The 14,329-nt window shown below is 40.5% G+C and overlaps 1 protein-coding gene across 2 annotated transcripts in view; it reads right to left on the bottom strand.

Moving 5' to 3' along the window:
- kank3 (KN motif and ankyrin repeat domains 3) overlaps positions 1 to 13,239 on the bottom strand; it is a 28,372-nt gene extending 15,133 nt beyond the window's left edge. The window contains exon 1 of one of the 2 annotated variants that reach the window (XM_080473557.1): positions 13,100 to 13,239. The gene's annotated coding sequence lies outside the window, so the exon portion shown is untranslated. Of the gene's footprint in view, positions 1 to 13,060 lie in introns of both variants that reach the window. The other variant, XM_080473558.1, reaches the window with a different exon arrangement.
- Positions 13,240 to 14,329: the final 1,090 nt, after the last annotated feature.

Raw genomic sequence — 14,329 nt, 5'->3', positions numbered from 1 at the left:
ATGAATGTTGAATTAATGTCATCTCCATTTTTATCTTGGGTCCCAACTGCAAATACTCAACCGGCCACTATTTGATGAGCATCTGCAGACAGTAACGTCATGATTTAGTAATAAAGCCAAATACCACAAATACCACAGCACCACTGATTATACATTTTGGTTTTTGGACAGAATGGAAAAGAAGAGTCCAGCAAGCGGATGGTTGAGTTTGCAGCATAACCGTGCAGTTTAGTGGAATGCAATCATGAGAAAAAATGTATTTACATCAATGATTGCGATCATTTGAGATAATCTTCCACTGACTTTTTCTGATTGTGACATCCAAAATTTAAAATGTCTCAAACATCCAATAATAATAATAATAATAATAATAACAATTATAATCTCAAAAACAGAACTAATTTGTATGATTTCATGTACTCGTCACATATAAACACAGCAATCAGGGTATGAGGTTCAGTGAATACACTAAGGCTATACTAACCTAGTTTACTAAATAAACATCCAATTAGCTATTACTGTCATCCAAACTGTTTATTTCAGTGGTATAAAAACTTGATTTGATTTGGAAAAAGTGGTTCAGTCTGTCCATAAATATCTGTTTCCTTATCCTTCAGACCAATCACTTGAACAGGATGTATTCATGGACCTACTCCAGTGTCCTTCCATGTCCAAATAGTGCCTGTGAGGTAACTAGTTACCCTCAATTGCTGGTAGCTGTGAATGTCAGTATAGGTGTCACTTCGAGTTGTGTTTTCCCAGTGACGGACTGGCAACCCGTCCAGGGTTTACCCTCCTTTCACCCAATGTTAGTTGGCATCAGCTCGATCACCATGTGACCCTGAACAGTGTAAAGTGGTATAGAAAATGGGAGGATGGTTGTTGGTTTACAGCAACTGTTCTCCGAGCACAGAGTTAGCCATGAAAATAACATTTTGTACGACAGAATGCAAAATTGTTTCCCCCAAAAATGTCAAATTGAAAGCAATTTAATAATGCATTTGTTTCCTCCTCAGACCGAGTAGGAACATGTGACGATGAGTGGAGGAGCCCTGTCGTCCCAGTGCAGACTCACAGACCTGATGAAGAGAACATTGGTTTGTCCTGTGTTCAGAGGAAATGTTGTGCTGGTTCGAGGCTCAGGGCCATGTTTTGAAACAATGACTTCATCCTCAATACCACCCTTTTCCCTATTCCCGAAGAAGAGGGAGAGAGAGAGGGAGAGAGAGATTCCAACTGACAAGGAGGGGAGACACTGAAAGCCTACATCCTCTCTCTGACAGCAACTTCTACAATCTGACTGTTTTGCATGAGAAAACCTATTCACAAATCCACACACCACACATACCACACACACCACACACACCACACACACCACACACACAAAATTGAAAAGTTTTCTTTTCAACAACAAGCACATCAATTTAATCTGGCTTTTTAGGGAGATAAGAATGTATCTGCAAATGAACCTCCTAAAAGTTATCGCACAAAAACTTGCAAGCCGTTTCCTGTCCTGTCTCCGAACTCAACCTTTTCAGTCGGCAATGAGAAAACCTCCGAGTGCTCAGACAAGAATGGAAGTTAATTATCTACAACTCAGTAAAAGCCTGGAAAAATCCATCTGTAGATTAGCTTTGTACAACAAAACTGAAACCCAGAGAAAAGCTGATGAGATGAGACTCATTTCCAGGTCAAGGTCAAGTGTGCTTTCTCAAAAAAAACAAACAAACAAAAAAAAAACTTCTTTCAGTGCAAATTACAATTACAACAACATTTACACACAAACTATGCCAATCTAAAAATCTCTCATTCAATCACTTTTAGAGGCAACTTTTCTGTCACGTCTTTTCTCATGAGGGCATTGGGGCTGCACATGCACACAAGCGCGAACACACACACACGGGCCTCTCCGCTGCTGGGATAAATCTACAGTTTCCTGAAGGGAAGCCCACTACTCCCTTAATAAATCCTCCCTCCATCACCACACACACACACACACACATACACACACACACACACACACACACACACATCTCTCTCCATGCCCCTGCAGGAGACCTCCCATTGTCTCCCAATAGGAACTGAGAGGGGAGGAGGGTCCTGCCAGGAAACCCATCGAGCCGTCCTGAAAGCTGCTTCCTGTAGGCTGCAGGAAAACACCCGAGCAGAAGACAAGCACAAACTGGGAACTGAACACACACGCGCACGCGCACACACACACTGCAGCCAACAACAGCACAGATTCCCACATCACATGATGCATCACGCTGAGTTTAGCTAGCGTGTTATCACATTTGGCGTGTACTCAAGAGTTTAAGTGTTTGTGTGACACGCTGTCACCTCCACATACAGGATTTCGCCACCCGATGCCATATTTCCTGTCGTCCGTTCCTTCACATACAAACGTCATATATCTCGCATCTTTCCATAAACACACAAAATGTATTTTATCGCAGTCACGTTGACTTCAAACGTCACATGCGTCCTGCCTCCCCTCCCTCTTCCTTCCAGATCCTCCAGCAAACACAATCAACCACATTCAGCCTCCACAATGAGGCATTATGCCTGTTCGGTGGCGACGCTGTTCTCGAAAAGTTTTGTAAGGCCTCGTTGTTTTCTCCATAGAGCAGACCCATCATCCCTCCTCAGACGCCCTGTTTTCCCCACACTGTGTCCGCGTTCAAAATGTCATCAAGTGAATTTAATAAAGTCGTGGGGGGGGGGGGGGGGGTGTCAGACACTTGGAGAGTTTTAACATGAAGAAAACAGTGTTTAGTGTTAGAGGCACTCCCATGCGAGGGAAATCTGACGATGCTGCTGTCAAATCTCCTCAGTGTGATGCTCAACACAGTTTGGAAGTCAGTCACGATGAAACACATGACATTGCCGCGTCTCGCCTCTCGTGGCTCCCCCCAGCAAGAAAATCTCAATGTACCAGAATAAGTCGACCGTTTATATCACAGATTTATGGATCTGCACGGACTGTTCTCACTTGAACACCATTTATTAAGTCTCCTGCTCCAAAAATCAAGACCTCTTAACTTCAATGTCTCACTACTTGAGATGTAAAACAAAACAAAAAAAGCATTGGATTTTGAAGACGCTGGCAGTGATGCAGTGGTTGACACCATGACCTCACTGTGAGAACACCCAAGGTTTGACATCAGACTATTGATTTTTTTTCGTGCGCATTCTGCATGTTCTCCCTATGCAGGTTTTCTTCATGTTCTATGGCCTTGCCCCAGCAAGAGACATAAGCTGTGGGATTTGAACCTGCAAACACCTGATCCCAAGTCCTCTGCTCTAACCTCAAAACCACCACTGGCTGTCAACTCCCTGGAGTCTGTTTTTGATAGTCCGTTAAACTGTGGCGGCCCAGTGCTGAACTCGCCAGCTACTTGATTGACTCGTTTTTTTGTCTTAAGAACAAGAGAAAACCGTCAAGTGTGTCAACTTGTTTTTACCAAAGTCTGATATGCTTTTCTTGTCCTGATCAATATATCCAATTTATCATTAAGAGCAGAAGGAATGAGAAGCTATCAATATTTCAGATGCAAGAATCTAAAAGTTTCGTTTTACAAACAAATGTTTGTGTGAACGATGATGAATAATGAGGAATACATCTCACAAAGCTTCCCAATGACATTCTGCTTGTATCCCAGCAGCAACATGGAGCCTGCTGGGTGCCCCTCCCTGTAACAAAGCAACGTTCAGAAATTGAGTTTTCCCCCCATTTAGCCAATTTCCAGCTCTAACAACACGTCGCACTCAAAGTAAATCCACCTCGTTTTCCCTCAGTGGTGACACACAAACCCTTTCTTCCCTCCACAAGTTTGACAATCTGAAGCTTTGTAAAAGTTTGTAAATGGCACAAATACAATCAGCCATTTTATTCCCTTTAAAAACCGTCTCATTTCCTTTTCCTCAGATACTTCCGCTTGCTATGTTTCACAGCTGAGTAAACAATGCAAATACAAAAGCTTACAGCATCTCTTGAGTCTTTTTGAGCTGACCCAGATATCTGCTCCACAGATTTGTATTTTAGAGGAGACTGTGACCTGGTTTGTCTCCTTCACTGCAGTAGCTGCTTTGGCCTCCAGATGTTTGATTCTCGTTAACTATAGAACAAGACCAGATGTCAGTCTCGGTTGTTTCATGCCCAGAAACAACCGAAATGTGTGTCCATTATCATGTTATTTCCTTCACTGGTTTAAATTATACTAGTGTTGCATCTCTTTGATGGAGAGGGCCGGGGTAATGACAAGGCAGAAGATGTGCGTCGGCCTTTGAAATGTCTCCTGGAGCCCCAGAGAAATGCACCTTCATCTTTGAGGTGTTGCTCTTGAGGAAAATACATGTTTGTGGGCTCTAATTCAGTTTTCCCATTATGCTGCGATTCAGTTATCGTCACAGGTTTGGCCCCACCACCGTCCCCCTTAGCTGCACTAAGTTACAATTTTAAGTGTCCTGGCATTACGGAATGTAGGTGAGCATATCAACGCTGCCAGTTGACTTCAACCGAATTGCAAGCAGAGCCCCGCAGAGGCAAAAACTAAAAGGAAAATACTATTTTTTTTTGGCTTTGAGCGGGCTTCGTTTGGTTTGTCAAGGAGATCAAAATCACTGTGATGGTTTTTCACAGGTTGTTTTGTGCATCAACATGCCATCAGTGGCTTCTCACATGCTGCACGTAAAGCCTCTATATAAACACACTCCCGTCACAGTCTGCCTGAAATATCTGTAGGTAGGTTGAACTCTGGTTAAGACAGTGTTGTCAACCTGCTGTAATCCAGTTATTTGTTAAAGGTCTTCAAAAAGTAGCGGAGAGAATTTACTGCAAGTGATTTGAATTAAAGTAATACTGCATTCCCTTAAAAAAACAAACAAAAAAAAAAAAGATACTTAAATATGCTAGTCATAATTATGGGCACTTCGCTGTAGTATTTGAGCTGTCAACGCTGTTTGGATTAAGTTCAGCTGAAATTATAGGAGTTAGCAGGAGGAAGATGCTCTATAACCTGAATGCTGCAGTACCAGAGGGAATAAGGACTTTTAGTAACTCTTAACACAAGTATCACCAGTAGCAGTACAGCTGAGATCACCTGAGAAGATGCAGACAGCTTAAAAACTACACAAATGTTTCTCATGGTGGTTTATTACAACTGCTGCACATACAAGTGAGCGGTAATGTCACAGTCCTATGATTGTCGTGTCGCTATCAGTAAGACTGAGTTGAGGATTAATGAGCTTTCTTCTTCAGTTTGATGACAGAGTAAGAACTAAGCAACACAATCCGGTAAAGCTACAGCCTTGCAAGTTCATTAAGTCATAACAGCACAAAGGTTACTCCCAAAATTAGTGGTCTCATTTCATAAAGCATGAATTACAGTACTGCTTTTGAACAGACTGTTAAAGAAGACCACGCTGAAGAAGATGCATCCATAGGACAGTTGTAAATAATTTGTTAATGGTTCTTAGCTGGAGGAGGTTGATTTTCTTTTGAACTATTTTAGATGTTCATGATTGTCACTTCTGTTTTAACCTTGTTATTTGTGAAAGGGATTAGTTATAAATGCAATAACCTATTTAAAAAGAGCAGCTGGTGAGAGAGCAACACCGCGAATTCTAATATTTCACTTTATGAAGCATCACTCTGGAGAAACAAATAAACACAGCCATAAACAACCAAGTAATATACACAGCAAAGATGAGGTTTAATAATGCATCAGAACAAATAAACAAATCGGAGAAGGGTTGAACGTTAAAAGGATTAGAATGGCGTATAAAGGTTGGTTATATTCTCTGTAGTGGCAGTGGAAACGGAACATGCAGTCTCGGAGCCTTGTTAAGACTTTTTATAGGATTCTGTGACTTCACAGGGCAGGGGTGCTTTTTCCACATGCACCTCTGTGTGAAGCACAGCATTCGTTCCATTAAGACCGTGCAAACAATGGTGACCTCTGTGCTGCCACACTTAAGAAACCAGGCTCCCGTATGGAGTCTGAAACTGAATTCATTGCTCCCAATTCCCATTTAGTTTTTTTTTCCCCCCAGACAAAACTTTACTGTTGGACAGAGTCTGAAGTGTGTGGCGGCATCACAGAACTTTGCATAAAAAAGCAGTAAAAGTTTTGTCTCTTGCAGATCATCCGATCCTGTGGCTACTTTGTCCATCACAGAGTTTTCCATCTGAAAGCCCTTGAATAAATCCCTCTGGATGAGTTCTGTTCACTTCGCAAGTAAGAGAATCAAACATCCAGAGATGAACATGACTTCAAGTGACTTTACCTTGGACACATTGGAGGACCGCTTTAAAACTACATACACATACAAGTAAATATAAACTACTAATGTCTAACTATGCCAGTGCCTCCAAATACCTTTTAGGAAGGTTCCGTTAAATGCGAGTCAGCCTGACTGCAATACGGTAACTGGACCTGATTATCAATAATTGCTAGAGATGCAATGATACCAGCATTGGGTGTTGAGTCCAATACTGCATGGGGTGCTTGAATTAGTGAAAGCTCCCCAATACAACCCGGCAAGTATTACGTAACGTCATGCTTTAGCAATGTCGCCCAAAGGTACGCAAGAGAGCAAGAGCGATGTCCAGTGTTTTCAAGATTCTTTAATATTAATGACGTGACAAATGTAAGGCAGACTGTGAATTATGATCTGCGAAAGCGAGTTTGTAGGACACCAGCAGCGTAATCACCAGTGACTTTTAATGCAGCAGAAATATTGTTGAATGTTCACACAATAACAGTCTTTAACTTTAATTAAAGGCGAGTTGACCTTTTGAATCTGTAACAAGGACACAGGAGAGGACAGCAGACCCTTTCAAAAGGAACAACCTTGAAGGCGGTCTGACAACTCGTTGTTTCAGTCTGCTCGCGTTGCTTTATAACAGTGTTATTACGGGCTGTTAGTAAACGATCAAATCGTTTTTCCTCGTGATGTGTTCTCCAGGATAATCGAGTTTGGCTGAGATCAAATGTGACTTTCTTATGACTCAGAGTCTGTGTTCACCCAACGGCTTTACGTGATGCCAGAGTGAGGTCAGGACTGATTTCAGTTAAACTGCAGTTGAAAAATAGACTTTGACGTGACTGACTTAGGCTGACAAAGTTTTATTTCCACAAAACCAGCTGCCGTCGACATTGAGGAGTTTTCAAAACAATCCAATTTCTTAAAATATAATTATCATGTGTACAATTGGTCCCAGAGTTGCTTCACCAATAAATAACTCATGGTCATGAGTTGATTGAGACAAAAACGGTCATGAGCAACAGACCAAGTCCTGGTTTCAGTAAACATCTACAAAGCTTAAAAAAAACCCCACAGAGACACAATGCTCCTACCTACAAAGGGTGCTGTTTTACAATCATACAGATTTATGTAGACTTATACTTTTTCTGCGTATTTTAAAGACTTTGCTTTCTATCCATCCTGAGTCAACTGTGAAACTGTTGTTATTAAAAAAAAATTTAAATTTAAAAAAAAAAAGAACAGATCAGACTGTGACGTGTGGAAAACTAAAATTCTTTTGAAAGACTCCACTTCAATGTAGCACAAAATTCAAAGTACTAATTATTACTTCCAAAGTCTGGATGCCTGCTTATTTGTGATGAAAGCTCAGGCCAGCACTTTAAGCTAATTGTTGCTTCACAGAAGAGAAAAACATGCTTGCACTTCAAAGAGTACGCACATTACCCCCTTACATACACACTACACATTTTCTGAATATTTTCTGGTATTTAAAAAAATAAAAATAAAAAATAAAGTAAGGAAGGAATCAGTCTCTGTAATTTATTTTGACACAATATCTTAATAATTGCAGAGGTTGTGCAGAATCACTTGGTGGTAAATCAGGGGTGTCAAACTCAGATCCTCGTGGGCCGCAGCCCTGCACGTTTTCAATGTCTCCCTCCCCTGAATGTCCTGATGGTTCATCATCACATTCAGCACAAAGCCAGATAACGAGTTGCTCATTGCAATCAGCTGTGTTGAAGCTGGGAGACATGCAAAACGTGCAGGGCTGCGGCCCTCGAGGCCTGGAGTTCGACACGTGTGTGGTAAATCATCAAAATTTCTAATTACAACTTGTGTGTTTAACATTAAGAGATGACATAGTTGTCATGTGTCACATTATACTATGATAAAGTCTGTCGATAAAAACGTTTCACTGTGGCTGAGGTGGCACAGCAGGTTGTTGACTTCTAATAGCAGAGTCGGTGGTTGGATCAGTTATCCTACACGGTGCCCCACAAACTACAAGGTGTTATCAAACAAAACCTAAAAACTTACCCTTTTTTAAAAAAAAAAACTTCTCTTATTGTCTTTTATGTGTTCCTTTTGAACCTAATTTCAACCTTTTTTTCCAACTGTTCAGACTGCTGCACATTCTGGCATCATAAAGTATTATTATAGATGTACAATGATGTTCCATGAGGCCTCGTGGTGCTTTTCAGTGAAGACACATCGGCACCAGGTTTCGAACCAGCGAGTTTACAGTTACAAGCTTGCTTCCCTGATCTTCAGGCTCACTCACTGTCACGTCTATCAAACGTCCAGGATGTATTGTGATAATATATTAAAATAGACAAATCATCTACGGTACTTCATTTTGATGAAGCAGTGAAAATATTCTCATCATAGCTTCTGGAAAAGAAACTGAATTAATTAAGAAGGCAATTGAATATAATGACAGTTTCATTAGTCCAAATGTCAATAACTGGAAAGTTTAATTCATTGTTATTGCTGCAACCAGTAAATACCAACAAGGTGGTTAAAGAAATTGCAAAATTGATAAAGGCAACATGGTGGAGTTTTTAACGTGTCGATACGGACTATCTTCACAACTCCTAATCTCACAACCCCAACTTTGCCACAGGAGGACGAGACACAGAGTGACAAAGTGATTTAACGTGTGCAGTTACAACCAAGTACATACCGTCGATTGCCTCCCTCTTCAGCCACGACAGATTCATTTTTCACTTCTGTCCCGACACCGGTGAGCCCGGCTGCCTCTCATCACGTCACCTCAGTGCACCAAGTAACTCAGACGCATGCTAAAATTAAAGCCACTTGTAATAAAGCTAAAAATATGACGGCATGCGTTTTATCAAGCAGCAGCATGGACACCAATCCAGTTCCAATTTAATCAGCTGTTCTCCGTCTGCTCCGAGGCGCTCGTACGCATGAACTGAGGAGGTGAGGTTCAATAATGAGACTACGGTCTGGGTGAGAATCAGACTGTTACATGCCTTTAACTGAACTTACAGACAAGCTATTTTTGAGGTGGCTGCAGTAAGTCAAACCCCAGGGTCCAGTTGCAGAAACAAAGTTTCCCCTGAGAGAGCCACTCAATGTTGTTAGGAGCTTAACGCCAAATCAAAGAAGGATTCTTAACTCCAGTTTATGATCATGGCCCGCCTCACTTCTACTGCAGCTCATCATTCACCTTGGATTAAGAGATTCAAGATCCTTTTTTGTTTCGAAGTCAGTGGCCCTTAACTTCTGCAAAGACCAACACAGAGCAGCCGACTAGAATGTTCAGGACTCACAGGAAGGTCAACAAACAGGTCGCCATATCCTGATATTCCTCACACATTTCCTCTTTTTCTTCAGCTTCGTATCCTCACTGTTTCTCCTGCATTGTTCCCACAATTCTACCCCAAACACTCCAACCAAGCGAACACATGTCTCACCCCAACAGTGGATGCAGTTCAAATAAAATTTGATAAAAAAAAAAACCTTTTCTATTTTCAGACCGTATACAAACACGATAAATCAAAACAGGAATATGGTGAAGGAGAGCTCTTGTTTTCATTGAGAGGATCATGAGTCTGACTATCTGTGTTTATTGTGGTACTTTTCTGCATTTTATGGTCTATTGTGATTCACAAGATCAGTCCAATACAACCACTGCACTAATTTATCTCATGAGTCATCATATTCTCATCAAGGCAACATTAAGAGTAAAAACGTTCAGAAAAATGACCTTACTAAGTTTGACAAACCGTTTCATAAAATAAAAGTTTAAGGCTGTATTATATTAAACTATAGGAGGACTAGTGTTCTATTTTAAATGTCCAACACAAGGTTATGATATAAACAATGACTCACTACTAATCCTTTCTCATTTTCTTCTGCGTGTCACGCAGTTTAAGGACCTCCAATGATCCACAACTTCCTGATAGAAATGCTGACATGTCTTTAGTTTTCCTTTTGTTCAAGTCATGTTCCACAGTGTGGAAAGTTCATGTGTTTTGTCTCTCTCCTGCCCTTTAACAGATTTTTCAAGGCGCCTAAGCAGAAAATAGAACTCATTACATTGATTCTGTTCAGGCTGGCGGATGGTTGCGATCGGTTGATGACCAAAAGTGTCATTGCTCACTTGTATAACAGCGAGAATTGATTGCAGTAATCTTTAGTGCAAATAAAACATTATCAAAACCGAAACATAGTCAAGAAAGAAAACTCTGGTGCCATGTAGTTTGTAGAGTTGATTTGCTCATGAAGACGTTTTGTATACGTCTTCAGGTCGTCTTTCTTTTGAAGAAGTCGTCTCACTTGCTGTGTGAAGGTTTGTTCGATCGTGTGCAGGATTAATGAAAGTAACTGATCATGTAAAGCGCATTGAAACGGCTGAAGCAATAAAAACAGATAAGAAGAAGTCCATTTACAATGTATTGATAATCAATGCGTGCAACTCTTCCTTGTGATTCGTTGACTTTTGTTTGATTAACTTATGTCCAGTGACATTTTCTTTTCCACACACAGACCTGCTTCATGATGAATTCTTTTCCTTCTATACGACACCTTTAAACACCGTCCCTTCAGCCAAAACAGCTGTTCACTACCAAAACCAAGAAGAAGCTTTATCACTACAGAGTGAGCTTCAACATGAGCAACACCAGATTAACTGTATCAATAAAGTTAATCCAGTAAAACATTCTCTGTCACATATCAAATAGTAGGAGGACTTTACTTATATAGTACATTTTTAACTGCTTCTGTGGTCTCAGTGGCAAAGCAGCGACTCCTGACTGGACTTCAGCTTCAGCTCGGAGTAAGAGACGTACAAATTAGGATTCATTGCTTGTGGATCACCATAAACTGAATGTCGTAAATAAGTTTTTAAATGCAGGGCCGAAGAGATGTTTATTTTAGTAAATCAGATGGTTTCAAAATAAATGTAATGACAACAAATCAAAAGACATAAGAGGACGTGACGTGAGAGGTAAGACTGTTGAATAACAGCAAAATTATTATTTAGATTTTTTTTCAAATTATAGCAAAAAACATTAATTGGTCAATTTTGCTGAACACAGCCGGTTCAACACGGAGTTAAAAATGCACTTGTGGCGTGCACAGTTCCAGTCACAATCTTTCACACAGGACTGTTGGCAGATGCCTTGTAAATTGCTGAGTTCAGTGTCCAGGGACATTTCAGCAGAGTGAACCGGGGATTGAACTGTTAACATTGGAATTTGAATACAATCGGCTTCAACCGACCCACAGCCGCCCCTGGAATACTTAAATAATACTAGAATCTGAAAGCCTTTGACCAATCACTTCTGAGTGACGTTAAAATGACTCGTCTTTAGGAAGGCATGGATGGATTATCGAACGTTTCACCTCAAGGGACTGAGATTCGTCTCGTCGTCTCACCATCAAACTCCCCTCAGAAAACATTGGAGTTCAAGTGAGAATAAATACAAACAGACCTCGCCAAGAAATGCTCACCGGTATTTATTAAAGCACGCTCACACAAACCAGGGCAGCACTCGGCTCGAGCCAAACATCAGCAGCTGTGGCCACAGGCCGTGCAAATGATTCACACTGATGAAGCCAATAAAACTGAAAGCAGACACTCACAAGAAAAAACGTATTATTTTTTTTTTCCCCCCCAAGTATTTACATGTGGAGCAAAAACAGAAAGCAGAGCTCGAACTCATGAGAACAACTGGCCAACCTCATCGTTCTCATACAGTCAGAATGAAGTGAACTTCACAAGTGACCTGGAAGGTGACGAAGGAAACGATGCAGTGCAATCTGCTTTATTTTCCTCACACCGAGCAGTTTTTTTAATCCCATTTCTAGTTTTTCCATCAAAAAAGAACATTTTGAGCACAGCTGTTGGAAAATAGTCAATATCGACAGCTTTTATAAATATCCAGCTTTTGAAATGACTAAAAGGAGCTATGAGACACCAGGCAGGAGGGAGGTGGAGGGAGCTGGAGGGCTTCTGACAATAGAAGTCGGGGATTTCCGTTCACTGAAATGATTTCACTCACAACAATGTAGGTAGAAGAGATTATTCTTCTCCATCTGGATTTACCACAAACTCTATCTAAGAGGCCCTTTAACAACATTAACTTCACTCCTCTACAAGAAGTACACATACTGGATTAACAAAATGGCACTCGTTTTATTTTTTTAAGGAAAAAAGCATAAGAGAAAACCAACAGGTTTTAGAATTACTTTTACAGATGTGAACTATACTAGGTTTTTTTTTTTTTTGGGAGTGTGTGGATGGACTAAAAAACAACAACTCAAAGTATGACAGGAGAGCACAGTAAACAACTACATCAGCTGTCAGGATTGAAAAGCATGACCCATCACCCTGATGAAAGCTGCATATCCAAGAGGCAAACACCAAATATTTTAGGTAAACAAAACAAATAAATAAATAAATAAATAAATAAAGAAGTAGAAAATGGCAGTTTCAGAAGCTAGAACAAATATTCAAAAAGTCAGATTGGAATAAGGGATTTACCGAATAATACAAAAGCTGCAGAAAGACCTAGAAGTACCGCACAATCTGAGGATTTTGGAAAAGCTTGCATCGTTGATGCACAGTGAAATCCACTTTTAACTCTTTTAGGACAGTGAACGTTTGTGAAATAATGCACTTCTGTTTTTACTGCAGCCAACTGGGATTTTAAGACCTGCAGAACTAATCAGCCCATTATCGATAAGAGACCGTGACAGCGAGAAGAAGCTCATCAAATCGTTCCAGGTTAGTTGTGAGTCTCGCCGATCATCAGATTACCGGTGCGCGTTAATCCATCCCGGGGCTCAGTCCTCTTACCTTGTGGCTTCTCTCCGTCCAGTCACACTGAGTCTCGTCATAACTTTCGCAGTTAAGAAAAGTTTGGGAGGAGAAGAAAACACTCTCTCCAGCCCCTCACACTTCAGCAGCTGTCTGAGACTACAAGACAATCTGAATCCGGTTTCCACCGAGAGATTTCAAAATAAAAATGCCACGTTGGACTTGATTTGCTCCCAGTAAGATTTTCTCTGATATTACCTTTATCTGCAGCAATGAGTGCAATGATCCAAATAATTTAGAATATAGTCACTATCTTAAGGTAGGGAGACCTGAGCATTATGACGGGTACCTCACACAGTCCGTATACAGTCTGATTAGGATTATTTGAAGGAATGCATGTTCCACTGCATTATTATCATTTCTTTATTTTATTACTTGGTCACTATCGGAGATATAATTGTTTTTGTCTCACTCCTCTGAGTGGTGACCAATCAAGGTTGTCCTCTGCCTTGGCCCTGTGCCAGCTGAGCTCAACGTCGGCCTTGATATGACCAAAGCACATTTCCAAAATGTCAAATGAAGTAGCACTCGCTGTGACCTCTTTGTTTTCTCGATTTCCAAGTCTAGCTTGCTTTTGTTTGGTGTGCTCGTTTCTGTTTGGGTTTTTTTTATCTTGGAGGATGATTGTTGTTTATAAATGTTGTTGTTGTTATTATTGTGGTTATTCAGTAGGCAGATCATTCTGTGAATGTTTTTGCCTGGACCGAATTGCCATTCACTGTTTAAACCATGACATCTACACATATGGTAAATGTGAGCAGGACTGATGAAGTGGGTGAGGCATAGTTTTATCTGATAATTTGCCAATAAACCAGCCGGATACACTTTGTATGATAAAGCTCAAGAGTGAAACAAAGTCAGTGTTGGGATTTTATATTGTGTCCAAACAATGTTTTTTTTCTTCTTTTTTAAAAAAAATAAATCATCCTGTCATGTAGTAATTTGTGAATTATCTTTTGTGTAAATCCCAAACCTGCTTGAGTTGTTTATATTATGCTGCATTAACAAATACAGAGATTTTATTTTATTTTGTTTTGTTTTGTTTTGGACCATTAATTGTGTGCTTTTCCTTTGAAGGCAGCTTGGCTTCTCCTCTGCTCACATACTAGAGCTTGATGAAGTACTAACAAATCGGAGTTGGTGATTGACAGCTCCATCATCCAATCAGAAAGCAGATCTTCATCCAGTACGTAAGTGGCGTCACAGGGT

Source organism: Lipophrys pholis (genome assembly GCF_963383615.2).
Source record: "Lipophrys pholis genome assembly, chromosome: 10".
Lineage (NCBI taxonomy): Eukaryota > Metazoa > Chordata > Actinopteri > Blenniiformes > Blenniidae > Lipophrys > Lipophrys pholis.
This window is presented reverse-complemented; position numbering and strand designations above follow the sequence as displayed.